Below are 25815 nucleotides of genomic sequence, written 5' to 3'. Positions count from 1 at the left end.
GAGGGAGGGAAGGAGGGAGGGAGGGAGGGAGGGAAGGAGGGAGGGAGGCAGGGAGATGTGCAATCGGTTTTCACTGAAGCCCAATAAGAAAAGAAGTCCTCTCGTGTCAGAAGTACTCAGTAACACAGCAGAGACCATTTCAGGCGCACTGCTTTTTCTCTCTCTCTCTTTTGATGGGAATAATAAGAAACAGAATCATTCTAAATTCTGGGTTTATAGGACACTAGTAGAACTACCAACAGCAAGTACATCTGTAACAGCTCATATGTGAAAAAACCTATCTCTATTTTCAGAATATGACTACATAAAATATAATGAGATAATCTATGAAGTAAGACATATCTACAAAATAATGATATTGTCTCATATAATATTTGACCTCTATTGCATAAATAAAGCTAGGTATATTTTCCCCCGTTTTCAAATAAGACCCACAGAAGTTGTCCAGGCCTGAACTGACACCAAACTCCTTGCCTTCTCTCAGTACAGAGGAAACCTCAGCGTCCGGCTAGCTGCTCCATGAATCCTGGTCTCAGCTCTTCTCTTTATGCCGCACCAGGACAGGCGCCAATCTCACACTGCGGTGCCTGCTGGCTGCTGTGCTCACCATGATGGATTGTGTGGTACACACAGACAGGGACGTGGAGCTAACGATGTTGAAGTGCCAGGTGGCATCTCTGCTGCTCCGGAGGAACTGCCAATCAGCCCGAGAGGCTTGTCTGCTTTCATGTGCCACTGCATGCCTCCTCGACACGTGATTTTAGCTAGGAAAACTTTTTTTTCCTCCCCACTAACTTTTTGTTTTTTAAAAATGGCTTTCCTAGAGAGAAGCTAAAGAATAGTACAAGGGGCCAGGCATGGTGGCTCATGCCTATCATCTCAGCACTTTAGGACGCGGAAGTGGGCAGATCACCTGAGCACAGGAGTTTTGAGACCAGCCTGGCCAACATGGTAAAACCCTATCTCCACTAAACTACAGAAATTAGCCGGGTGTGGTGGTGTGCACCCGTAATCCCAGCTACTTGGGAGGCTGAGGCAGGAGAATCTTGAACTTGGGAGGCTGAGAAACGAGAATCGCTAAAACCCGGGAGGCAGAGGTTGCAGTGAGCAAGGGAGATCGCGCCATTGCACTCCAGACTGGGATAGGGAAATTCCATCTCAAAAAAAAAACAAAGAAAAATCGTACAAGGATAGCTGTATACCCCTCATCCAGGTTCAAATAATTGTTACCATTGTGTATCATTTGTTCCTTCCCTTTCCTCTGACCCTCTCTCCATCCCCACATTTGAAACTAAGTTGCAAGACACCAGGGTATTTCACCCTGTAACCTTCTTCCTGTATCTTCTGAAAACAAAGAGGTTCTCCAAAACCCTGGCCAAAACCATCACCAACACCATCACATCCAAGACACCGAACACGGTACAGTAACACTACCTAACAAGAAGTCCAAATTCCAGCTTCCTTCGTTGTCCGCTAAATGTTTCTCATGGTCTTTTTCAATCTGAGACCAATCAAGGGTCTTACAACTCACTTGGTTCTCATGTTTCTTTAACTTACTTTTATCTAGAACATTCTCCCTTTTTCTTTTTCATTTTTTAAATGACATCTTTGAAGAGTTTCGGCCAGCTGCCTTGTAGAACGCCCCCCGGAATCAGTATTTGTCTGATTGTTTCCTCATGTCTAGATTTGAGTTAAACATTTTTGGCTAAATACGACACAGTGTACTTCCCACTCCGTCACAGCAGGGAGCACACAGTAACAGACTGCCTCACTCTCGGTCATGCCAAGATCACTTGAGTGACAAAGTGAGACTTTATAAATCACGTGACTGTCCTATTTCCCAGCAATCTTCCCTACTGACACCTTGACTTTAGTCCAGTGAGACTCATTTGCACTTGTTTTGTTAAATATTGCCAGTGGTTTCGTCGTTATTACTAAATGGCTGCAAATGTAATTTTTCTAATTCTACCATTCTGTCTACATTCATTAGCTAGCACTCTTCATAAAGAAGTTTTCCCTCCCCTGCATACCTACCTTTATAAAGTATTACTATTAAGTTCTTTCTGTGGGAAAAGGGGGAAAAAGTAATTTTAAAAAGTGTATATATATAAACAGGAGGCTGAGGCAGGAGAATCGCTTGAACCTGGGAAGCAGAGGTTGCAATGAGCTGAGATCATGCCACTTGCTAGATTGTCTCAAAAAAAAAAAAAAGGTTTTTTTATTATTAACTTTTTTAAGTATTACTACATAGTATCTACAGTGGTGTAGTATCACTATATACAGTATCCCTACAAACTCAGGGATCCCTGTTTTATTCAGTGTGTTATAAACCACTGTCATTTATTCTTTTTTGGTGATCAAATTGTCCCACAATTAGCCAGTGGAGTCCCACAAGCAGGCTCCTCTGAACTTCTGTCATCGTTGTCATTGAGACAAAGTCTCACTCTGTCGTCCAGGCTGGAGTGCAGAGGCACGATCTTGGCTCACTGCAATCTCTGCCTCCTGGGTTCAAGTGATTCTCGTGCCTCAGACTCCCGAGTAGCTGGGATTATAGGTGTGCAACACCACACCAAAATAATTTTTTGTATTTTTAGTAGAGACAGGGTTTCTCTGTGTTAGCCAAGTTGGTCTTGAACTCATGGCCTCAAGTGATCTGCCTGCCTCGGCCTCCCAAAGTGCTGGGTTTACAGGCGTGAGCCACTGCGCCCAGCCTGGCTCCTCTGAACTTTTAACACATCTCCTGTCATCAGGACTAGCTTCATGGGCTTGTGACCCCGTGCAAAGGCACAACATCCTGCACTTAGGAAAACTTTCTGCTTGGCTTCATGCTCTTCTGTCTCAAAAAAAAAATTTTTAAACGCCATATCAGTCACCTTTTTGAGATGTTGTTTTGCATTTTAGAGGGCACCTCTTTTTTTTTTTTTTTTTTTTTTTTTTTTTTTTTTTTTGAGACAGAGTCTTGCTCTATCTCCCAGGCTGGAGTGCTGCGGCGCAATCTCAGCTCACTGCAAGCTCCACCTCCCGGGTTCACACCATTCTCCTGCCTCAGCCTCCAGAGTAGCTGGGAGTACAGGCGCCCGCCACCCCGCCCAGCTAATTTTTTGTATTTTTAGGAGAGATGGGGTTTCACCGTTAGGCAGGATGGTCTCGATCTCCTGACCTCGTGATCTGCCCGCCTCGGCCTCCCAAAGTGCTGGGATTACAGGCGTGAGCCACCGCGCCCGGCCGAGGGCATTTCTTTATAATAAATTCACTGAGGCGAGGTACGGTGGCTCACGCCTGTAATCCCAGCACTTTGGGAGGCCGAGGCAGGCGGATCCCCTGAGGTAGGGATTTCAAGACCAGCCTGGCCAACATGCTGAAACCCCATCTCTACTAAAAACACAAAAATTAGCTGGGCATGGTGGCGGGCACCTGTAATCCCAGCTACTCGGGAAGCTGAGGAAGGAGAATTGCTTGAATCCAGGAGGCAGAGGTTGCAGTGAGTCAAGATGGTGCTGCTGCACTGCAGCCTGGCTGACAAGAACAAAACTCCATCTCAAAAGATAATAATAATAATAATTGAAGTTGGATTGCAGAATCCAAAGGAATACAACCCTACTGACCCCTTGCTTTTAGTCCAGTGAGACTCATTGGCATTTGTTTTGTTTAAATTGCCAAATTCTCCTCCACAGAAGCTGCACCATTTTGCGCTCTTGTCAGAAATGCCTGACGGTGTTCCTTTAGCTGTGAAAACATTCACACAGAGAAACACCTGTTACAAGTGCCTGAGATTGGAGGGTCTGTGTCTGTGGGTATTGTCTATTGCCAGAAGGCTGGTCTTTTAATCCTTCCCACCATGAGTTTGCTGTGTATGTGTGTCCAATAAGACGCAATGAGAATCCACGCCAGCAAAAAAGAGGCCAGCCACAAAGAACAGCAGAACCTTTGTCTGGTGGAGGCTGGGCATGGTGGCTCACACCTGTAATCCCAGCACATTGGGAGGTCAGGGCGGGTGGATCACCTAAGGTCAGGAGTTCAAGACCAGCCTAGCCAAAATGGCAATGCCCTATCTCTACTAAAAATACAAAAAATTATCCAGGCATAGTGGTGCACAACTATAGTCCCAGCTACTCAGGAAGCTGAGGCAGGAGAATCACTTGTCTCAAAAAAAAAAAAAAAAATGACTAAGATGGTGAATTTTAGTACATTTATATTTTACTAATATATTTATCACAATAAAAAAGAAAAAAAGGCCAGGCTTGGTGCCTCACGTCTGTAATCCCAGCACTTTGGGGAGCTAAGGAAGGTAGATTGAGCCCAGAGTTCAAGACCAGCCCAGGCAATACGGCGAAACCCCGGCTCTACAAAAAACACGAAAATTATCTGGGCATGGTGGTGCATGCCTGTGAGCCCAGCTACTCAGGAGGCTGGGGTGGGGGATCACTTAAGCCTGAGAGGGGGAGGTTGCAGTGAGCTGAGATCCTGCCACTGCACTCCAGCCTGGGTGACAGAGCAGGACCCTGTCTCAAGATAAAGAGAAACGAAAAAGAAAAAGGTGTTGAAATTTCTGTCACACAATGAAGGGATCTCAGCTTGAGTTCAGACTATGACCATGTCCTGTGACAGGGCATATTTGGGCAGGTCTGGAAAAATGGTGTGGTGGCCTGAAAGAGGTTTATCTGCAAAAGGGCTGAGAACTCATTTTTAAAGGAAGAAAGATGCAGGTACCAGGAGCCTGATCAAGGAACAAAGTCTTGCTCAGAGGATAAGAGCGATTTTCCAGTTCACACAGGGTCTCCTGTGATACACCCTCAAACACTTTTAAAATCTTCACAGCACTTCTGCTATCACAAATAAATCCATGTGATACCTGTTTACCCACAGACTGAAAACTCCATGAGCAGGATCATGACTATTGGATGCATGGCTTTGTCACCAGTACCCAGCTTCATCACCCGGGCAGTCATACCTGCTCGTCCAGTATTTGAATGAATGGATAGAGTCTGAGTTCAGCATAGTATGTTTCTAGCCAGCCCCGTGGAAGCGTGTCTGGATCTCAGGGTTACAGAAGATTGTAAATAAAATAACTGCTGCTGTGAATTCTGTAAGACTCTAGGGCGTAGGCAACACCGCTTTACAACCTTTAGAGAACATACCAGGGAGATGACGGCTATTCAGGTTTCGCTTCTGAGTCTCAGAACTTCAGAATTCACAGCAGCAAATCCCCTTGGTTGTGGGTCATGGCAAAGCATTCCCTGGCTTTTCTTGTCCTTCCGACCACCTCAGTCTATCCTAATGTCAGCCATTTTGAATCTCTGCAATGGCTTTTCTCCATTTTCCTATATTCATATTTTGGAGCTGCGTTCATCAAATTCACCATATTTAACTTTAATGGATTTTGTAACTATTAATCTAATTCTTGAGATATCTTTGCAAGAGAAGAACTCTGCATTCCACTCAGGTATTCCTTTCTTAGCTCATGGTTCATGTTGATGTCAGTGGTTTATAATTCTTGACTTCAAACATGGTCAGCTGTTTCTGTTGTAATGTCATTACCTGGTCTGCAAAATGAGTGGTATCCGGTAGGCACTCAGGAAGGTTTCTGACCTCTGTCGGGGTAATGAAGGCAAACTTAGAGACCCTAATTATGATCCCCTCACCACACACACCGTACCCAAATGCACTCCTGATGTCTGTGCTTGCTGGCTCTCCTCTGATTTTGTTACAGCATCAGGCTTCAATGTCAATTAGTCTCAAAGCTCTCTCTTATCAATGACTTGGAGCTCTTTTCATCTCCTGTTGACTTGACAATATCTTTTTTTTTTTTTTTTTTTTTTTTTTAGTTTTAAAAAGCCAACTCCATTTACCTCTTGCCTCTTACTTTCTCGCTTGGACTGTTGTAAATTTCCAATAATGAAATTATTTCCCTCCTTGTTGACCAAGACTCAAATACTGAAATACTCACGCCTGGGCTCAACCTAATGGGCATGGTACCCAAGCACGCCACTTCGCACAGGATGGAGCTGCTCCTTCCACAGGGAGACTAGAGGAAGGAAGGAGACTGAGACAAGCGGACAGTGTATGGGGCCATTGAGTTTTGCATGGAAGGAACTTTCTGGACGGGGATCCTCCTGAATTCCGGATTTGCAATGTCTCCTCCAAGGTGTAGCTAATGCTCTTCAATATGATTGCAGTGCTATTGTGGCAAAAACACCACATTGTATTTCAATAACATATCACGTTGCATCATTCTCTATGTGCCACATGCTCCTGTTCATCACATCTGACTCTTGCCCCAACCCGGATCTGTGCTTCTGACCACACAAAATCTCCAGGTTTTCTTAATAAAAAGGACTGGCATACTGGCATACGCTGCAACACCATGACTCTTGCAAACATTAGGCTATGTGAAAGAAGGCAGACACAAAAGACTAAATATTATATGATTCCCATTGATATGAAATGTCCAGAATGGGCAAATCCATAGAGACAGAAAACAGATTGGTAGTTGCCAGGGGCTTGGGGAGCGGAGGAATGGTAAGGTGACTGCTAATGGGGACAGGATGCCTTTTTGGGGTGACAAAAATGTTCTAAAATTGATTGTGATGATGGTTGCACAATCTTGTGAATACAGTAAAACCATCAATTATAGACTTTATCTCTTTTTTTTTTTTTTTTTTTTGGAGATGGAGTCTCACTCTGCTGGAGTGCAGTGGCGTGATCTCAACTCACCACAGCCTCCACCTTGCGGGTTCAAGTGATTCTCCTGCCGTCAGTCTCCCGAGTAGCTGGAATTACAGGTGCCCACCACCATGCCCAGCTAATTTTTTTGTATTTTTAGTAGAGATGGGGTTCCATCATGTTGGCCAGGCTAGTCTCAAACTCCTGACCTCAAGCGATCTGCCCGCTTCGGCCACCCAAAGTGCTGGTATCACAGGTGTGAGCCACCGCACCAGTCAAATAGTGCACTTTAAATGGGTGAATATAAGGTATGTGACTTTTATCTCAAAAAAGCTGTTACACACAAAAATACCTCTGGCTGAGGGGAAAGAGGGAAAGAAAGAAGTCGGCGGGAAGAGGAAATAAACCGTGAGACCTAGAGAAAGCAGAGAAAAGGACTTTTTTAAGAAAAAGGGAAAAAATGTTCTTGTAAAAATAAGGCTTCTCACCCAACTCCTAAGAAGAGAGCTGTGTCTAAAGTGTGTTCCGGAAATGGCAGGAACCAGCAGGAGCAGGGGGGACATAGGAAAGCCTAGCTCAACACTCAGTGCTGGAAAAGTAGAACATGGACAAACGGCAGAGCCAACAATGAAATCAAACACACCAGAGTGAGCCGTCAGGCACCAGGAAGCAGAGCAGAAGCAGCAGCCAGGGACAGAGTGGCAGGAAAATCATTTTGAAATAAAAATGAAACAGGACAAGGGAGCCCACTCTCTTTCTCCTGGCCTCCTCTTTTTTTCCTTCCCAACACACACAAGCCTCTTCACCCCTCTCCTCTCCTCCATTCTCTCTCTGCCCCTCATTACCCCTATTCTGGCCCTGACCCTTCCTGTCCACCAGGGACCACCCAAGCGATCTTCCCAGAAAGCCCACCTCCCTCGTTCTGACTGACAGACTCAGGACATCACAGCCCCGGGAACCCATACAGTGGGTCAGCAGTGGCCCTAGGGACTGCCACAAGCTTCCACCACCACCAGCACTCAGCACCTGTCCCAGCACCCCGACAGAAGGACCAGCAGTCCGAAGACAGGGTGACTCATGGATGCAGTCAGCAAGAAAGCACCTTCCATGGCAAAACCCCGTCTCTACTAAAAATAAAAAAATAAAAAGAAACCGCCAGGTATGGTGCTGTGCACTTGTGGTCCCAGCTACTCGAGAGGCTGAAGCAGGAGAATCGCTCGAACCTGGGAGGCAGAGGTTGCAGTGAGCTGAGATTGCCCCACTGCACTCTGGCTGACAGAGCGAGACTAGGTATCAAAAAAAAAAAAATTGCTGGGCACGGTGGCTCACGCCTGTAATCCCAACACTTTGGAAGGCTGACGCCGGTGGATCACCTGAGGTCAGGAGTTTAAGACCAGCCTGGTCAACAAGGTGAAACCCCATGTCTACTAAAAAAAAAAAAAAAACCAAGAGATTGCGCACTACACTCCAGCCTGGGTGATAGAGAGAGATTCCTTCTAAGAAAAAAAGAGAGAGAGAGAGAGAGAGAAACCTTCACAGTGCTACTGGGAAAAGCTCCTTGGCATAGGCCACTCGGTGACTTGCAAGGACAGACGGTGTCTTGAAGCCGGCTCCTTCCACTTCCTCCCTCCTGCCCCCAACACAGCTGGCTGGGGCCTGAGACCCTGAGGCAGGAAGTCTGAGCTCTATTTTTCAGCTCTGACATGTGGTCTGGGGCAGATCCTCTAAACCCAGGGCCCACTTCCCATCTGTATTCATGCAGCAATTTTTTCTTCTGGGTTGCTCAGCCCAGTAGACCTCATGCTCACTGGTGTGGATTCCCATCTTATGATACTTAAACTTGAACGGGGAACCCCACGTGTCCTTGTCTCCAGAATCTCCCAGTCACAAAGTGAGTGCCTGGGTCAGGTCGAGTGGAGAGCCTACGTCTCAGCCAGCCCCCTGACCCAGGCCTTATCAAATAGACACAGGGGAACTGTCAGAGTGACACTTTGATAGTGCCTTGTGAAGGGCTTGGAGGAAGAACATCAGGCTACAAAAGGTAACATAATTGTCTACTCAGCTTTGCTTTTTTTTTTTTTTTTTTTTTTGAGATGGAGTCTGGCTCTGTTGCCCAGGCTGGAGTGCTGTGGCGCGATCTTGGCTCACTGCAACCTCTGCCTCCTGGGTTCAAGTAATTCTCCTGCCTCAGCCTCCCCAGTAGCTGGGATCACAGGTGCACGCCAGCAACACCATGCCTGGCTAACTTTTTTTTTTTTTTTGGAATTTTTAGTAGAGACGGGGGTTTCCTCATGTTGGCCAGGCTGGTCTCAAACTCCTGACCTCAAGTGATCCTTCCACATTGGCCTCTCAAAGTGCTGGGATTATAGGCACGAGCCACCGCGCCCGACCCAGACTTTTTTCTTACAAAGGAACTCTAAATGGTGTAAATTCACTCTTTTAAAAGAAAACTCTGGCATGAAGCAAGGTGCACTGGCCATATAAAGACTTCTGAGAGTCCAGGAGGGCCCAGGGATGGGAAAAGACTCTTCATTCTTAATGTTTTATTTGGTTTTGGATGACAAGTCTCCCAAACAGAACTGTGATGACTCGACACCACTAAAGGGCTGACTTCACTCCTATTCATTCAGATATGTGCCATGGCAACTCATAGAGGGCTCACAGTGACCTCTATGAGGTAAACAGGATCTGCATTTCCAGCACTCTCCATCAACTCAGATCCACTAAGGAACCATGCCCATGAAAAAGTAAACATTCAACTTCTGAAAAGGTTTTAAAAAACACTTTCAATTTAATCTCACCCCCACTCCATCCATCTTTCACCAAGTTCAAGGCGTAAGTACCAGAAACACATGAAGGAATGATTTCCTGTAGTATTACACCACCAGGAAGCATTTATTAGGTACCTCATTGCTCATGGTTCTCACGGTGCTAATCACTGTATAAATAGAACTGCGTAGAACTGGTCTCAGTCTCTCTCTCTCTCTGGCTTTCAAGACCCTCCCTTGTAAGGTAGACAACAGTCACCTGGACAAACAGGTTCAGGACATAACGAGAACATATGGGGACTTAAAGCATCCCAGTGACTAGACACTGAAGCGTTTACCTGATCAATGTCAGAGCATTTCAGGGGTGGGGAGCCAGGGAAGAACACGGCAGGCAGGAGGAGCTGCTGGGTTTCCCAGGGCCGCCTGGGCTCAAGCACAGTACTCCCCACACCTCTGGGAAGATGCCCAGGCAGAGAAGGCTGCGGTGGGGGGTTAGGTTGCAGAAACGAGGGAGGAAGTTTAGGGGTAAACAGCTGGACTGGAGTGGGAGGAGGCAGAGGGCAGGTGGCAAGGGTGTGGCCAGGAGAGAACAGCAAGCAGAGATGGCCCTTGCCCAGGAGACAGAAAGGAGACAGCGTGAAGAGCAGCTGTTGTGGGCGGCCCCGCCCTAGCCTCCAACCCAAGGGCTTTCTCAAGCTGTCCCATGGTGCTCGGAGACATAAGTGGGTTCTAGAAGACTGGTGCTTGGTATAAGTGGGGAAGCAGAGGGTCTAGTTAAGGGTGAAAACATTCCGACTGGAAGGCAAGAGGGCAGGGCATGACGGCCTGTCCTGCTCAGAGGGAGGGCCAGCCAATGACAGTATCAGAGGCACAGAGGAGAACACATCCTTAGATCTGCTCTGGAGGAGAAGACCTCAGGGAAGCCCTTGGCATTTCTGCAGATGAATGAAAACCACACAGAAGGGAACCCGAATGCTCTAAACTGCTGCTGAGCAGCACACTGACTTTGCTTTAGAATCAGGCCTTGTAAAAGTGATTGGGGCGAGTGGTGAAACCTGACTTACCATCATCCTGCCTCAAAAGCAAAAGGGAATTCTGTCATTAAAAAGCCATCAAAAAAGCAGCAGCTCTTCTTAGATCTGGAAGAAACGTAAGGTCGCAGGGCAAATCACTGCCCCACAATTGGCGAGACAGGAGAATACAGAGAATTGCAACTGACCATTGCAGAAGCCCAGGAGCAGAAGCAGGAAAACCGAAACTGCGACTGATGAATTGCTAGAGGCTGGGCATGGACAAGCCTAAGGGTTCAAGCTCTGGGGACCCGGTCCCAGGGGAATCCCCACACTTTTGTGAGTTTACTTCCTGGAGCGTGGCCAGGTTCTCACGGTGAATATTGGAGAAAATTTCCGCATGCTTCTAGAAGGGAGAGGGAAAAAGGAGTCATTCTGAAACACAACAGAGCTGCTACTTCTTCTTCTTCCCCTTCTTGCCCTTCTTCTTCCTCCTCCTCTGTCTTTTTTTTTTTTTTTTTTTTTTTTTTTTTTTTTTTTTTTTTTGAGACGGAGTCTCACTCTGTCGCCCAGGCTTGAGTGCAATGGCGTGATCTTGGCTCACTGCAATCTCTGCCTCCCAGGTTCAAGCAATTCTCCTGCCTCAGCCTCCTGAGTAGCTGGGATTACAGGCACGTACCACCACGCCTGGCTAATTTTGTATTTTTAGTAAAGATGGCGTTTCACCATGTTGGCCAGGCTGGTCTCTCAACTCCTGACCTCGTGATCCACCCACCTCAGCCTCCCAAAGTGTTGGGATTACAGGTGTGAGGCAAGGCGCCCGGCCTCCTCCTCCTCCTCCTACTTCTTCTCCTTCTTCTCCTCCTGCTGCTTCTTTCTTCTTCCTCCTTGTTCCTTCTTCTTCCTGCTTCTTTCTCCTTCTTCTCCTTCTCCCTCTTCTTTCTTCTTTTTCTTCCTCTCCTTCTCCTTCTCCTTCTTCTTCTTGCTTCAGACGAGGTCTGGCTCTTCATCATAGCTCACTGCAGCCTCAACATCCTGGGCTCAAGGAATCCTCTCACCTTAGCCTCCCAGGTAGCTGGGACCACAGGCATGTACCTCCAAGCCTAGCTAATTTTTTAACTTTTTTAAAGAAATGGGGTCTGATTATGTTGCCCCAGCTGGTCTCAAACTCCAGGCCTCAAGCGACCCTCCTGCCTCGGCCACCCAAAATGCAAGGATTATAGGTATGAGCCACCATACCCAGCTGCGTTCTGTTCTTAACAACATCTGCCCTTAGAAGAAACTAGATACCCAGAGCCTAACCTACCTAGAGGAAGGGAAATGCCCAACTCCAGCCCCTTCTAGTCATCCTGTCCCCTCTAAGGTTGGGGGAACAACCCAAACTGAAAAACACTTGTAAAGTCCAGGGGCAGGCTCACCAAAAGACCAAGACCCCACACAAGACCATATGACCACTTTCCCTCTTTAACACCATTGCATTACTAAATGCCCGTTTATCCACGTTCCTTTACATCACGTCCACCTCTCAACCAAGAATTATGAGGCATCCCAAAAGATCCAACAAACAAACAACAAACAAACACAGCCTGAAGAGACTGAACAAGCAACAGAACCAGAGTCAGATATGGCAGTGATGTTGAAATTATCAGACCAGGAATTTAAAACCACCAGGATTAATATGCAAAGGGCTCTAATGGAAAAAAGTAGACAACGTGGAAGAACAGATGGTAATGCAAGCAGAGAGATGGAAAAATCTGGAAAACCACCAAAAAGAAATGCTAGAGATCAAAGACACCAAAACAGACATGAAGACTGCTTGGATGGGTTCATAAGTAGAATAGGCACGGCCAAGGAAAGAATCTCTGAACTTGAGGACATGGTGATAGAAACCTCCCAAACTGAAAAACAAAGAGAAAAAGGACAGCAAAAGTCATCCTATTTCTTGGTTAATGACTACAAGCTTTCCAAACCATTTTAGATCAGGGACAGGCCCCCCAGTTCCACTGTAGTCTAGACCCCAAAAAAGAGGCATCAGGTCTAAATGAAACATGCCCTCAGCCTGCGGGCTGGCCCCGTCAGAATTTACCCTCGGTGAGACACCCAGGGAAAAAGCACCTTTTAGGAGGGGGCTGGTCCTAGAAGCATTTCCATTCCAACTCCCTCAAACAACACACATATTTCTGCAATTATGCACGCATATATTTGCTGAAATAAAAAAACAGGCAATCTTAGTGAAAAATAAAAGATAGAGGGGATGTGTTTTGAAAGTCAACACAGATTTAAGAACATCATGGCAATTCACACGACAAAATACTAATGGTGAATGAAGTTGTTCAATCCCACTAATTCCTATGGAAATTCCAATTATAGTAAATAATGGGATATGATGCTTGTGCAAAACAGAGTGGTAAAGATTTCAACATTGTCCATATCCAAGGTAGAGAAATATGCTCTCTCCTATGCACTGTTGGTCTATACTTCTATCACTTGTTTTGGATGGCGACTGGGCACTATCTATCTTTATTAAAAGTCTATGCCTTTAACCAGCAATTCACTGCCAGGTATCTGTCCTGGTTTCCATCTGTCCTAGACAACTACTCAGGTGTGTGCACAAACCAGCAAAAAATGTTTGTTACAACAATGTTTAAAATACAAACAAAAATAGAAACAATTTACATAGCCATCATTAGGGAGACTGGTTAAATTCCAGCAGTAACAGAAAGAATGAAAATTTAGGCCAGGCATGCTGGCTCACGCCTGTAATCCCTGCACTTTGGGAGGCTGAGGCAGGCAGATCACGAGATCAAGAGATCGAGACCATCCTGGCCAACATGGTGAAACCCCGTCCCTACTAAAATTACAAAAATTAGCCGGGTGTGGTGGTGCGCACCTATAGTCCCAGCTACTTGGGAGGCTGAGGCAGGAGAATCACTTGAACTTGGGAGGTGGAGGTTGCAGGGATCCGAGATTGTGCCACTGCGCTCCAGCCTGATGACAGAGGGAGACTCTGTGTAAAAAAAAAAAAAGAATGAAGATTTATATGGAAAAGACCACATAAATGGTTTTAGGGAAAGACATATTGTTAACTGAAAACTGTAAGTTGTAGAACACCACAGAAAGCATGACATTATTTATGCAAATGTCTGCAGAAAACTATATACATCTGTATATAAATATGGTCATGCAAATGCAGACAAGAAAATCTGGACAGATTATACCAAACTGAAAATAGAATTAGGAGGAAGTGGGCTGGTAGCTGGGGAAGTGTCTAAGTCCATTTGAGCTGCTACAGCAAAATACCACAGAATGGGTAAATTATAAACAATAGAAATTTATTTCTCACTGTTGTGGAGGCTGGCAAGTCCAAGATCACAGTGCTAGCCAGTTTAGTATGGCGAGGGCTTGGTCTCTGCTTCCAAGATGGCACCTTGAACACTGTGTCTCCTGGAGGGGACAAACACTGCATCCTCACCTGGAGGAAGGGATGGAAAAGGGAAGGAATCCACTCCTTCACACCCTTTTCTAAGGGCCCTAAATGATCGAATCACCTCCTAAAGGCACCATCTTTTAATACTATCACATTGGCTAGTAAGTTTCTACATAAGACATGAGCACAGTGGCTCACACCTGTAATCCCAGCACTTTGGGAGGCTGAGGCAGGAGGACTGCTGAGACCAGCCTGGGTAATATAGGGAGACCCTGTCTCTACAGAAAATTTTTTAAATTACCCAGGCACCATGTGGTGCATGCCTGTGGTCCCAGCTACTTGGGAGGCTAAGGTGGGAAGATTGCTTGAGCCCAGGAGTTCAAGGCTATACTGAGCTGTGATTGAGCCACTGCATTCCAGCCTGGGCAACAGAGCGAGACCTTGTCTCAGAAAAAAAAAAAAATATTCTACATAAGAACCTTGTTACAAGAAAAAACAAACAGCCCCATCAAAAAGTGGGCAAAGGATATGAACAGACACTTCTCAAAAGAAGACATTCATACAGTCAACAGACACATGAAAAAATGCTCATCATCACTGGCCATCAGAGAAATGCAAATCAAAACCACAGTGAGATACCATCTCACACCAGTTAGAATGGCAATCATTAAAAAATCAGGAAGCAACAGGTGCTGGAGAGGATGTGGAGAAATAGGAACACTTTTACCCTGTTGGTGGGACTGTAAACTAGTTCAACCATTGTGGAAAACAGTGTGGTGATTCCTCAAGGATCTAGAAGAGAAATACCATTTGACCCAGCCATCCTATTACTGGGGATATACCCAAAGGATTATAAGTCATGCTGCTATAAAGACACATGCACATGTATGTTTATTGCGGCACTCTTCACAATAGCAAAGACTTGGAATCAACCCAAATGTCCATCAGTGACAGACTGGATTAAGAAAATGTGGCACATATACACCATGGAATACTATGCAGCCATAAAAAAGGATGAGTTCGTGTCCTTTGTAGGGACATGGATGCAGCTGGAAACCATCATTCTCAGCAAACTATCGCAAGAACAGAAAACCAAATACCGCATGTTCTCACTCATAGGTGGGAACTGAACAATGAGATCACTTGGACTCAGGAAGGGGAACATCACACACCGGGTCCTATTGTGGGGAGGGGGGAGGGAGGAGGGATAGCATTAGGAGATATACCTAATGTAAATGACGAGTTAATGGGTGCAGCACACCAACACGGCACATGTATACATATGTAACAAACCTGCACGTTGTGCACATGTACCCTAGAACTTAAAGTATAATAATAAAAAAAATGCAAAAAAATAAAAGAAAGACTAAATAGTTCTCAAGGCCCTTTCAATTCTGAGATCCTATCAAAAAAAAGAAGAAGAACCTTGGGGGACAGTTTCAGACTACAGCAAGAATCAAGGGAGATTTTTGTCTTTATCTGATTGAATTTTTTTTACAACAAGAGTGTATTCATGTGTTAAACGTTCAATTAAAAATGAATTTTAAAAGAATGGGAAAAAGGAACAAGAACATCTGTCCTCTCATGAGCCAGACAAATAAATAGAATGAGGGATCATAAGTGAGGAAGGATGGAACATCTTCCCAAAGAATGGGCCAGTCCTCTCCCTCAGGCACTCCACTTTCAGACCGTTTGACCCTTTGGGTCTATTAGCTGGAGGCTCCAGCCATCTACTTGGAAACAGCATAGTACTCACTAACACCATCCAGACCCTCTCAGAATGAGGAATTCACAAGCCCAGGGTCAAGGATTCTGGGAACTAAATGGCCAGGATCCTCACTGGAACACGACCATCTATAGTTCAAAAGCTCAATGCCAAGTCCTTTATCTGGGGAGTTTCATTACGCAAAGAACACAAAGCACTTTACTACAGCACAGCTCAACCTTAGTGGGTCCACAGCATCTGTGGTTTTAAAACAGGGACTCTGGAACAGTTTGAATTTACTGAACTGGCTTCTGAATAAGTCATCCAGGAGAAACGCAGCTTCTCCCGGGCCTAGAATTGACATAGAAAAAACACTGGGTCAGGCTGAGAAACCAAACAAACAAACAGAAAACTAGAGAAAGGAAGGAAGCTGGAAATACGAAGTAACAACATGTCAGGCTAAGTATCATTTTCCTCAGTAGTTTGCCTTCAATTTCACTCTTTCACCTTTTTCCTTTTCCAAATGAGAGGTTAGAATGGGGAAGCATAGAAGGGCTCTTCATCCTCAGAGGATGTGTGGCATAAAATATTAATCACAGAAGCTTTTGTTTTCTGTAAAGGGGAACAAAACAATATTTTTTCGTCTCTCTGCAGCGAACATGTTTAAAAACTATTTTGCTTGGCCGAGCGCAGTAGCTGTGGCCAGGTGCAGCGGCTCCTGCCTGTAATCCCAGCACTTTGGGAGGCTGAGGTGGGAGGATCGCTTGAGCTCAGGCACTCAAGACCAGCCTAGGCAATACAGTGAGACCTCGTCTCTGCAAAAAACAAACAAAATCAGCCGGCATGATGGTGCGTGCCTATGTTCCCAGCTATTCAGGAGGCTGCAGTAGGAGGATCCCTCGAGCGCGGGAGGTGGAGGCTAAACTGAGCTGAGATTGTGCCATTGCACTCCAGCTTGGGTGAAAAGCAGAGACCCTATCTCAAAACACAACCGACAAAACCTGTTTTGCTGCCAAAAATTACAATCACAGGCACACTAAGCCAAACAGCATCCCATTCCCTTAATCAGTAATTTAATGAATGGTGCCTTTGCACAGAGTTTTGTATTCAAGGACCTAGAATGCTTAAAATGCTGTTATAGTCTTGACTCTATTGAAATTATAATAAGAAAATATGATCCGATGTTGAATCCTAGGTCTTGTAACAATTGGAAAAATGTTTCCTGTATATAGAATGTACCTACTGTGACCCACCATTTGTAGGTTCTTGGTAAATGAAATAAAACCCAATTAAAATTCAGTTGTTGGAGCCACTGAATCACACACACGTATGTATATACACACATATGTATATGAACGGTGATAACTATTACATATTCTTGTATGCTTGAAACTTTTCATAATAAAAAATTAGAAAAAAAAACCTGTTGCTTCTTCCAAAATCTATTTCAGATGATCTTTTATGATCACCTTGTTCAGACCTTCTCTGGCCTCTGGCTAACAACTTCCCAGCAGACATCTCTGGCTTTCTCTGACTCCACTTTGCAGTCCAGCCTATATTTAGCAACTGCATAGCTCTTCTAAAACAAAGCTTTTATCTTGCCATTCCCAAGTCTCTTCGCAGCTCACCACAAAGAGTCCGCACGCCTCTGCCCAGCTTTCCCGGTTCTCAGCCTCCCGCCCCTTCCCTCCCACTTCAACCTAGTTCTCCAGGACCCATGGGCTGGGCTTCTCACCTACATTTTATTTGCACCTCTGCCTGTAGGGCACCCCACTGCGGGTATGCATCCCTATGGCCTTCCATTGTCTAAATTTGACCTGCCCCTGTTTCATCCAGAGTCTCACTTCCTCCATTCATTCCCTGATTTCAGCATCGAAAGTCCAGACCGCAATCATCCAAACTCCTGCCACTTGGATGCCAATGGCATCTATCACATGCCAGGCACTGTTCTAGGCACTTAAGATACACCAGCGAATAAGACAGATAAACCTTTGCAGAGCTTACACTCTAGTGGGGATGGGAGCAAACATAACTCATATCCATAATAAATAAGTGTATTATATATAAGCAGACCTCGGAGATATTGCAGTTCTAGGTCACTGTATTAAAGTATCACGATAAAGCAAGCCACTCAATTTTTTTGGTTTCCCAGTGCATATAAGAATCATGTTGATGCTTTACTGGCATCTATTAAGTGTGCAATAGTATTATGTCTAAAAAACAATGTACGTACTATCTTAATTTTTTTTTTTTTTTTTGAGACGGAGTCTCGCTCTGTTGCCCAGGCTGTAGTGTAGTGGCGCAATCTCGCTCACTGCAAGCTCTGCCTCCTGGGTTAACGCCATTCTCCTGCCTCAGCCTCCCGAGTAGCTGGGACTACAGGTGCCCGCCACCCACGCCAGGCTAATTTTTTGTATTTTTTAGTAGAGACGTGGTTCCACCGTGTTAGCCAGGATGGTCTCGATCTCCTGACCTCGTGATCCGCCCACCTCGGCCTCCCAAAGGCCTCCCAAATCCCAAAGGGACCGCAGGCGTGAACCACTATGCCTGGCCCAATCTTAATTTTTAAAATAACTTACTGCTAAAAAAAAAAAAATGCTAACCATCATCTAAGCCTTCAGCAAGTCTTTCAGCTGGTGGAGGGCTGTGCCTCGATGTTGACGGCTACTAACTGATCACTGATTTCTCCATAATCGGCAGTAAGGTTGTGTTGCTTTCTGATCACTCATGGGTTCACTGGAGTAGCACTTTTAATTTCCTTCAAGAACTTTTTTTTTTTTTTTTTTTTTGAGACGGAGTCTTACTCTGTCACCCAGGCTGGAGTGCAATGGCGTGATCTTGGTTCACTGCAGCCTCTGCCTTCCAGATTCAAGCAATCTTCCTGCCTCAGCCTCCTGAGTAGCTGGGACTATAGGCATGTCCCACCATGCCCAGCTAATTTTTGTATTTTTAGTAGAGATGGGGGTTTCACTATGTTGGCCAGGCTGGTCTCAAACTCCTGGCCTCAAGACCACCTCGGCCTCCCAAAGTGCTGGGGTTACAGGCGTGAGCCATCGCACCCAGCCCCATGAACTTTTTTCATTCATAACTCAGCTAACTGGTTTAAGAGGCCTAGCTTTCAGCCTGTCTTGGCTTTGGACATGCCTTCCTCACTACGCTTCATCATGTCCAGCTTGCGATTTAAAGTGACAGATGTGCAACGCTCTTCCTTTCACTTGAACACTTAGAGGCCATCGTAAGGTACTAACTGGCCTGATTCAATTTTTTTGTATCTCAGGAATAGGCAGGTGTAAGGAGAGGGAGACAGACAGGGAGCGGCCATCAGTGGGACAGTCAGAACACACACACCATTTATCGATTAAGTTCCCCATTTTATGAGCATGATTCTTGGTGCCCCGAAACAATTACGATAGTCACAGCAGAGATCACACATCACCATTACAGATATAACGATGATGAAAAAGCTTAAAATATCGTGACAATTACCAAAATGGGACACAGGGACACGAAGTGAGCGCATGGGTCTTGGAAAAACGGCACTAATAGGCTTGCTCCATGCAGGATTGCCACAAACCTTCCATTTGTAAAAAGTACAATATCTGAAAAGCACAATAAAGGGACGCACAGTAAAACGAGGTGGGCCTGGCCAGGTACAGTGGCTCCCGCCTGTAATCCCAGCACTTTGGGAGGCTGAGGTGGGCGGATTGCCTAAGCTCAGGAGTTCGAGACCAGCCTGGGCAACACAGTGAAACCCCGTCTCTACTAAAATACAAAAAATTAGCCGGGCATGGTGGCACGTGCCTATAGTCCCAGGTACGAGGGAGGCTGAGGCAGGAGAATTGCTTGAACCCAGGAGGCAGAGGTTGCAGTGAGTCGAGATTGTGCCACTGCACTCCAGCCTGGGTGACAGAGTGAGACTGTCTCAAAAAAAAAAAAAAAACGAAAAAAAAAACTAGGTGTACCTGTAGTATGTGGGAAGATAGTAAGTCTATAAAAGAAGAAACAGTTGGGAAGGTCAAAGAGGATTTGCAAATGCAAAGCAGGACACGTTTTGGGGTGGGGATTGCAATTTTTTTCTTTTTTTTTTTTACATGGAGTCTCGCTCTGTCACCCAGGGTGGAGTGCAGTGGCACAATCTTGGCTCACTGCAGCCTCCGCCTCCCGGGATCAAGAGATTCTCCTGCCTCAGTCTCCTGAGTAGCTGGGACTACAGGTGCACACCACCACGCCTGGCTGAGTTTTGTACTTTTAGAAGGGACAGTGTTTCACCATGTTGGTCAGACTGGTCTTGATCTTCTGGCCTCAAGCGATATGCCCGCCTCGGCCTCCCAAAGTGCTGGGATCACAGGCGTGAGCCACCATGCCCAGGTGAATTGCAATTTTAAATAGCATAATCAGAGAGGCTTCATGGAGGAGGTAATATTTGAGGAAAGACTGGAAGAAGGTAAGGGAGTAGGCACTGAAGATATTGGCGGAACAGTGCTACCCCAGACATCTGGGCAGCCAGGCACAGGGACCCCAAGCAGAAAAGGGTCCTGTGAGGGTTTTGTGTTTTCTTTACAATTTATCAATGTGGACACTGCATACTCACACCAGAAAACAGCAAGTTTCCTACTTGGCTTCTCTGCCTCCCTCCTTCCTTCCCTCCCTCCCTCCCTCCCTTCCTCCCTTCCTTCCTCCCTTCCTTCCTTCCTCCCTTTCTTCCTTCCTTCCTCCCTTTCTTCCTTCCTTCCTCCCTTTCTTCCCAATATGCCCCACTTCAGTGGATAAGTTTTCCAGCTCCCTTGGCTGTCTTCTGCATTGCACATGACAAGTATCCACTAAATATTCATTCATTAGAAACAGACAGACGATGCTGTGCCTCTGTAGCTCTCTAGCATCTACCATAGCACAGATCTCAAGAAGATCCACAAGATACATTTGTCAACAAATCGATGGCCTCCTATGTGGCCCTGTGCTGTGTGCTGAGGCTACAGGGAGGAACAAAGCCTCCTATATGGGGACCCACTGCTGCAGTTAAGTTCCTCTGGTGTCCTTTGTAATACTGCAAACAGAACTTCTTACGCCGTAGGTGAATGAGAGAAATATCCCATTCCAAACCTCTGATGGAGACTGGCCAAGTCAGTGTGTGGGAGGAAGAAGGAAGGTAAGAAGTGGAGGAGGTGGAAGGAAGGAACTTCTAGATCTTTCAGAGCAATGGTGTGGTTGGCCTGTGGGAAACTCAGCGGCTGTGAATTCAGCTTCATTTTGCCCAGCGTTCAGGGGGGCGCTCAGTGCCGCAGAACAACCTGCTTCCTATGAAAATTGCAAAGTAAAAACAAGGAGGCGTGTCAGAGAGCCACAATTCGCACATTTAACTAAAAAACACAGCTATAAATCATGTTTATCACCATACGGAAGTCATTATGGAAAGTGGGAGACAAATAGACACGAAGAAACGAAAATTAGGATTTCATCTGCCCTGATTCTTAGTCATTTATTACCATCCAGCTGGGCACACACTTTAAGAACCACGACAAGCAAGATTACCCAACCGGAAACACCTTGTCGCCTTAATTAGATTGGATTTTATCTTAGCTGAGATACAGTAATAGTGATTTTTTTTTAACTGGAAGGAAAAGATGAAAAACATCTTTTTCTTCAGGATTGACATTTCTTAACACAGATTACAGCAGGCAGGCAGTAGACTTCTTTTCTGACCCTGACGATTTTGTTATCTTCTGCAGAAAGTAATCACTTCCGTGTCATTCCAGCCACAAGCACAGGATCTAGTCACTCATTCATTCCGCCATCTGATAGAGGCAGGAGACAGGCAAACGGCCAGGTCAATAGGGAAGGGTCTCCAGAGAACCCCCGACCTGCACAGGTCATTGTGCACAGGGGGCTTATCTAAACATGACCACGGTGAAAAATTCCATCCCTTCACACCTGCGCAGTAAGGGAAATAAACCAATGGGGAGTGACTCAGACTAAGGGCCCACCTGCCCACTGGAAGAATGGGGTGGACCCACCAGGAATTTCCCTTAAGCAGGGGAGGAGCCTGGCCTTTAGGAGTCCCGGGTGGCAGCCCGGTATTTAATTTGTGAGGCAGAAACCTGCAGGCAGGACCCCTCCTCTGACTGAGAGCTTTCCTTTTGCTTAATCAATTCCGCCCCTCCTCACCCTTCAATGTGTCCGCAGGCTGTGAGACAAGAACTGGGATTAAGCTGAACTACAGAGCAAAAATCCTTGAATCACATTCATGGCCCTGTGCTATGTGCTGAGGCTACAGGGAGGAACAAGATAGTCAAGGACCCTGCCCTCAAGAAGTTTAGTCTGAAAAGGGACACAGGCATTAAAAACGTAATTTCAGGCCAGGCACAGTAACTCACGCCTGTAATCCCAGCACTTTGGGAGGCTAAGGTGGGTGGATCACCTGAGGCCAAGAGTTAAAGACCAGCCTGGCTAACACGGTGAAACCCCATCTCTACTAAAAATACAAAGGTTAACCAGGCATGGTGGCTGGTGCCTGTAATCCTAGCTACTTGGGAGGCTGAGGCAGGAGAATCACTCGAACCCAGGAGGCAGAGGTTGCAATGAGCTGAGATCCCACCACTGCACTCCAGCTTGGGAGACAGAGCAAAAAAAAAAAAAAAAAAAATTAATCTCATGCAAAAACACCCTTGCAAGCACACCAGAAATCATGGTTGATCCAATATCCAGGCCCAGTCAAGTTGACACAAAAAATTAACCATCACAGGGGTGGTGAGGAATGAGGTTGGAAGGTGTAATGTGGGCAGATGTACCATGGCCTTGCAGGCAATGCTAAGAGTGTTTATCTTTATTATAAGAGCAATGGGTAGCCAGTATAAGGCTTCAAGACAAGGCAAGAAATACTCCACTTAGTATTGGGAAAAGATTGCTTTGATTGTTGTTCGGGGAAGAGACAGGTCTGGACAAATTCAAGGAACACTAACATTTAGGTTAGGTCTTGAAGATGGAGAAGGATTCAGTTACTTGGAGAGAGTAAGGGAATTCTAAATAAGAGACATACATTAGCTAAGGAAGAAAGATGGCAGCCAAGGATATTCAACAATGAAAGCATCTTGAATGATAGGAATAGGGAACGTCAGGGGAGGAGGAATCTAAAATGAGCATAGCAAAGTGGCTGGGGGAGAATCACAGAGGGCGTTGAGTACTAGGATGAGGAACCCATAGCTCCATTCTATTGAACTTTATGGTTTCTTTGAGCAGGTGATTGACATATCAAGTCTCTTTTAGGAAGATGACTGATATGGTTTGGATCTGTGTCCCCCCTCAAATCTCATGTTGAAATGTAATCCCCAATGCTGGAGGTGGGGCCTGGTGGGAGGTAATTGGATTGTGGGGGCAGATTTCTCATGAATGTTCTAGTGCTACCCTCTTGGGGATTGTCTTGGTGACAGTCAATGAGTTTTCATGAGATCTGGCTGTTTAAAAGTGTGTGGCACCTCCTGCCTCGCTCTCTTCCTCCTGTTCCAGCCATGTGAAGTGCTGGCTCCCCATTTTCCTTCCACCGTGATTGGAAGCTTCCTGAGGCCTCACCAGAAGCAGATGCTGCCATGCTTCCTGTACAGCCTGCAGAACCGTGAGCCAATCAAACTTCTCTTCTTATAAATTACCCAGTCTCAGGTATTTCTTTATAGCAGTGCAAGAACAATGACTACTGATGATAGTGGATTGGGCACCGGAGAGAATGCTGATAGAGCAGAGCGCACTTGGGAAGAAACCATTAAACACTGAAAGAAGAAGAGGTGGTGGAGATACAGGGGAGAGAACACACACAATAGACTCATCTGAGGTCAAATCAACACAACTCCACAACCGATCAGACGTGGAGAGAAAGCAGCAAGAGTGAAATAGAACTCCACGGTTCTAGCCTGAGTGATTATGGGCAGAGGAATATTCTGAACCTTGCTGGGGGATCCAGGTAGAAGGCAGAAACCTGGGCTTACTTCAAGGAGGGGTGGGAAGGAGAGATGAGAGGAAGGAGGACCAGGAAGATAAAACATTTCCAGTTAGCTATGCTACATTGGAGGTGCTTACTGCGTATCCAGGTAAGACGTCCACTGGGTAGTTAAGATCTATGGGTCTGGAACCCAGGAGAGAAGTTGAGGTTGGAAATGCAGGCTTGGAAGTCATAATCAGAATGATGTTCTCAGTCTTTTGGATTTCAAAATTTAATAAAATTCTCAAAAGAAAAAAGGCAGTTTGCACGAGTGACTTTTTTGTTTATGAATTACCACCATCCACTTTCATGAAGAACCAGACACTGTAATTCCCAAAAGGTATAAAAGGCATCATCTTAGAATAAAAGGTACTCCTTTAAAGAGAATAAATTCAGCCTTATGGAAAACTTCCTCCGTCATCCCCATTTTTCTCATTTTGCTGCAAACCTGTGTCCCACAGACAGTTTGGGTTGCATTTGGCCACCGTGGGTTTGAGACATGGGGGGAACAAAACTGTGAGTTCTTTTGTTTGTTTTTTACAGACAGAATCTCACTCTGTTGCCCAGGCTGGAGTGCGGTGGCACAATCATGGCTCACTGCAGCCTCAAACCCCTGGGCTCAAGGGATCTGCCTGCCTCAGCCTCTCAAGCAGCTGGGGCCAGAGGTGTGCACCACCACACCTGGCTATTTTTTAAAATTTTTGTAGCAATGAGGTCTCACTATGTTGCCCAGCCTGGTCTCAAACTCCTGCCTCAAGCAATCCTCCTGCGTTGGCCTCCCAAGTGCTGGGATAACAGGCCTGAGCCACAAAGTCCGGCCAACCAAGAGGTCTGACGAGACACTTGTAAGGGCATTTAGAGCTCACAGGGATGACGGAGCGTATGAAAGAAAGTGGAACCTTAGGAAGTCAACATCCAGCAGAGGAGATGCGCACAGAGGCAGAAGCAGTGGGGGAAAATCAGTGAAGAATAAACAAATAGGAATGAGAAGGGTCCTCCCCACTTTCTATCACACTCTGCTAGAAACTGACACTTGTATCCCTGTTTGAACCCGGGAGGCAGAGGCTGCGGTGAGCCGAGATTGTGCCACTGCACTCCAGCCTGGGCGAAAGAGTGAGACTCTGGCAGAGAGGGGATTTTGATCAGGGTGGCAAACATGAAGCCACAAGACCCCAATTGCCAGGGGGAAATCTGCACAAAAGCCACAAACTAAGAAGTGTCAGGGCAGGCACGGTGGCTCACGCCTGTAATCACAACACTTTGGGAGGCCAAGACAGGAGGATCACTTGAGGCCAGGAGTTTGACACCAGCCTGGCCAACATGGTGAAACCCTGTTTCTACTAAAAATACAAAAATTAACCAGGTGTGGTGCCGCACACCTATAATCCCAGCTACTCAGGAGGCTGAGACAGGAGAATTGCTTGAACCCGGGAGGCAGGATTGCAGGGAGCTGAGATTGCGCCACTGCATTCCAGCCTGGGTGACAGAGCGAGACTCTGTCTCAAAAAAAAGAAAAAGGAAGAGTCGGGAAACCGCAGCCCGTGAGCCAGATCTATCCTGCCTGCCGCCCAGTTTTGTGCAACACGTGGGCTAAGAATGTTTTTACATTTTGAAATGGTTAAAAAAAAAAACCAAAAGAAGAACGCTACTTCATGACATGTGAAAATTATTTGAAATTCAAATTTCAACACCCAGAAATAGTTTCACTGGAGCGCAGTCACCCTCAGCTGTTCACATATTGTCTGTGGCTGCTTTCAGGCTGCAGGACGGAGTTGAGTCAGCGTGAAAGAGACTGTGTGGTCCACAGAGTCTAAAATATTTCCTGGCCAGGCGCCATAGCTCACACCTGTAATCTAAGCACTTTGGGAGACTGAGGAGGGAGGATCGTTTGAGCCCAGGAGTTCGAGACCAGCCTGGGCAACACAGCAAGACTTCGTCTCTACGAAAAAAAAATTTTTTTTTTGAGATTAAGTCTTGTTCTGTCACCAGGCCAGAGTGCAATGGCGCGATCTCAACTCACTGCAACCTCTGCCTCCAGGGTTCAAGTGATTCTCCTGCCTCAGCCTCTTAAGTAGCTGGGACTACAGGCACCCGCCACCATGCCCAGCTAATTTTTATACTTTTAGTACAAAATTAGGAGCATACAAAAAATAGGAGGCAGCGTTTCACCATGTTGGCCAGGATAGTCTCAATCTCTTGACCTCGTGATCCACCCACCTGGGCCTCCCAAAGTGCTGGGATTACAGGCATGAACCACCACACCCCCAGCCTTTTTT

The sequence above is a fragment of the Mandrillus leucophaeus genome, unplaced genomic scaffold, assembly GCF_000951045.1.
Source record: "Mandrillus leucophaeus isolate KB7577 unplaced genomic scaffold, Mleu.le_1.0 Scaffold15, whole genome shotgun sequence".
Taxonomy (NCBI): domain Eukaryota; kingdom Metazoa; phylum Chordata; class Mammalia; order Primates; family Cercopithecidae; genus Mandrillus; species Mandrillus leucophaeus.
The sequence above is the reverse complement of the archived record's forward strand: the minus strand, read 5'-3'. Positions refer to the sequence as shown.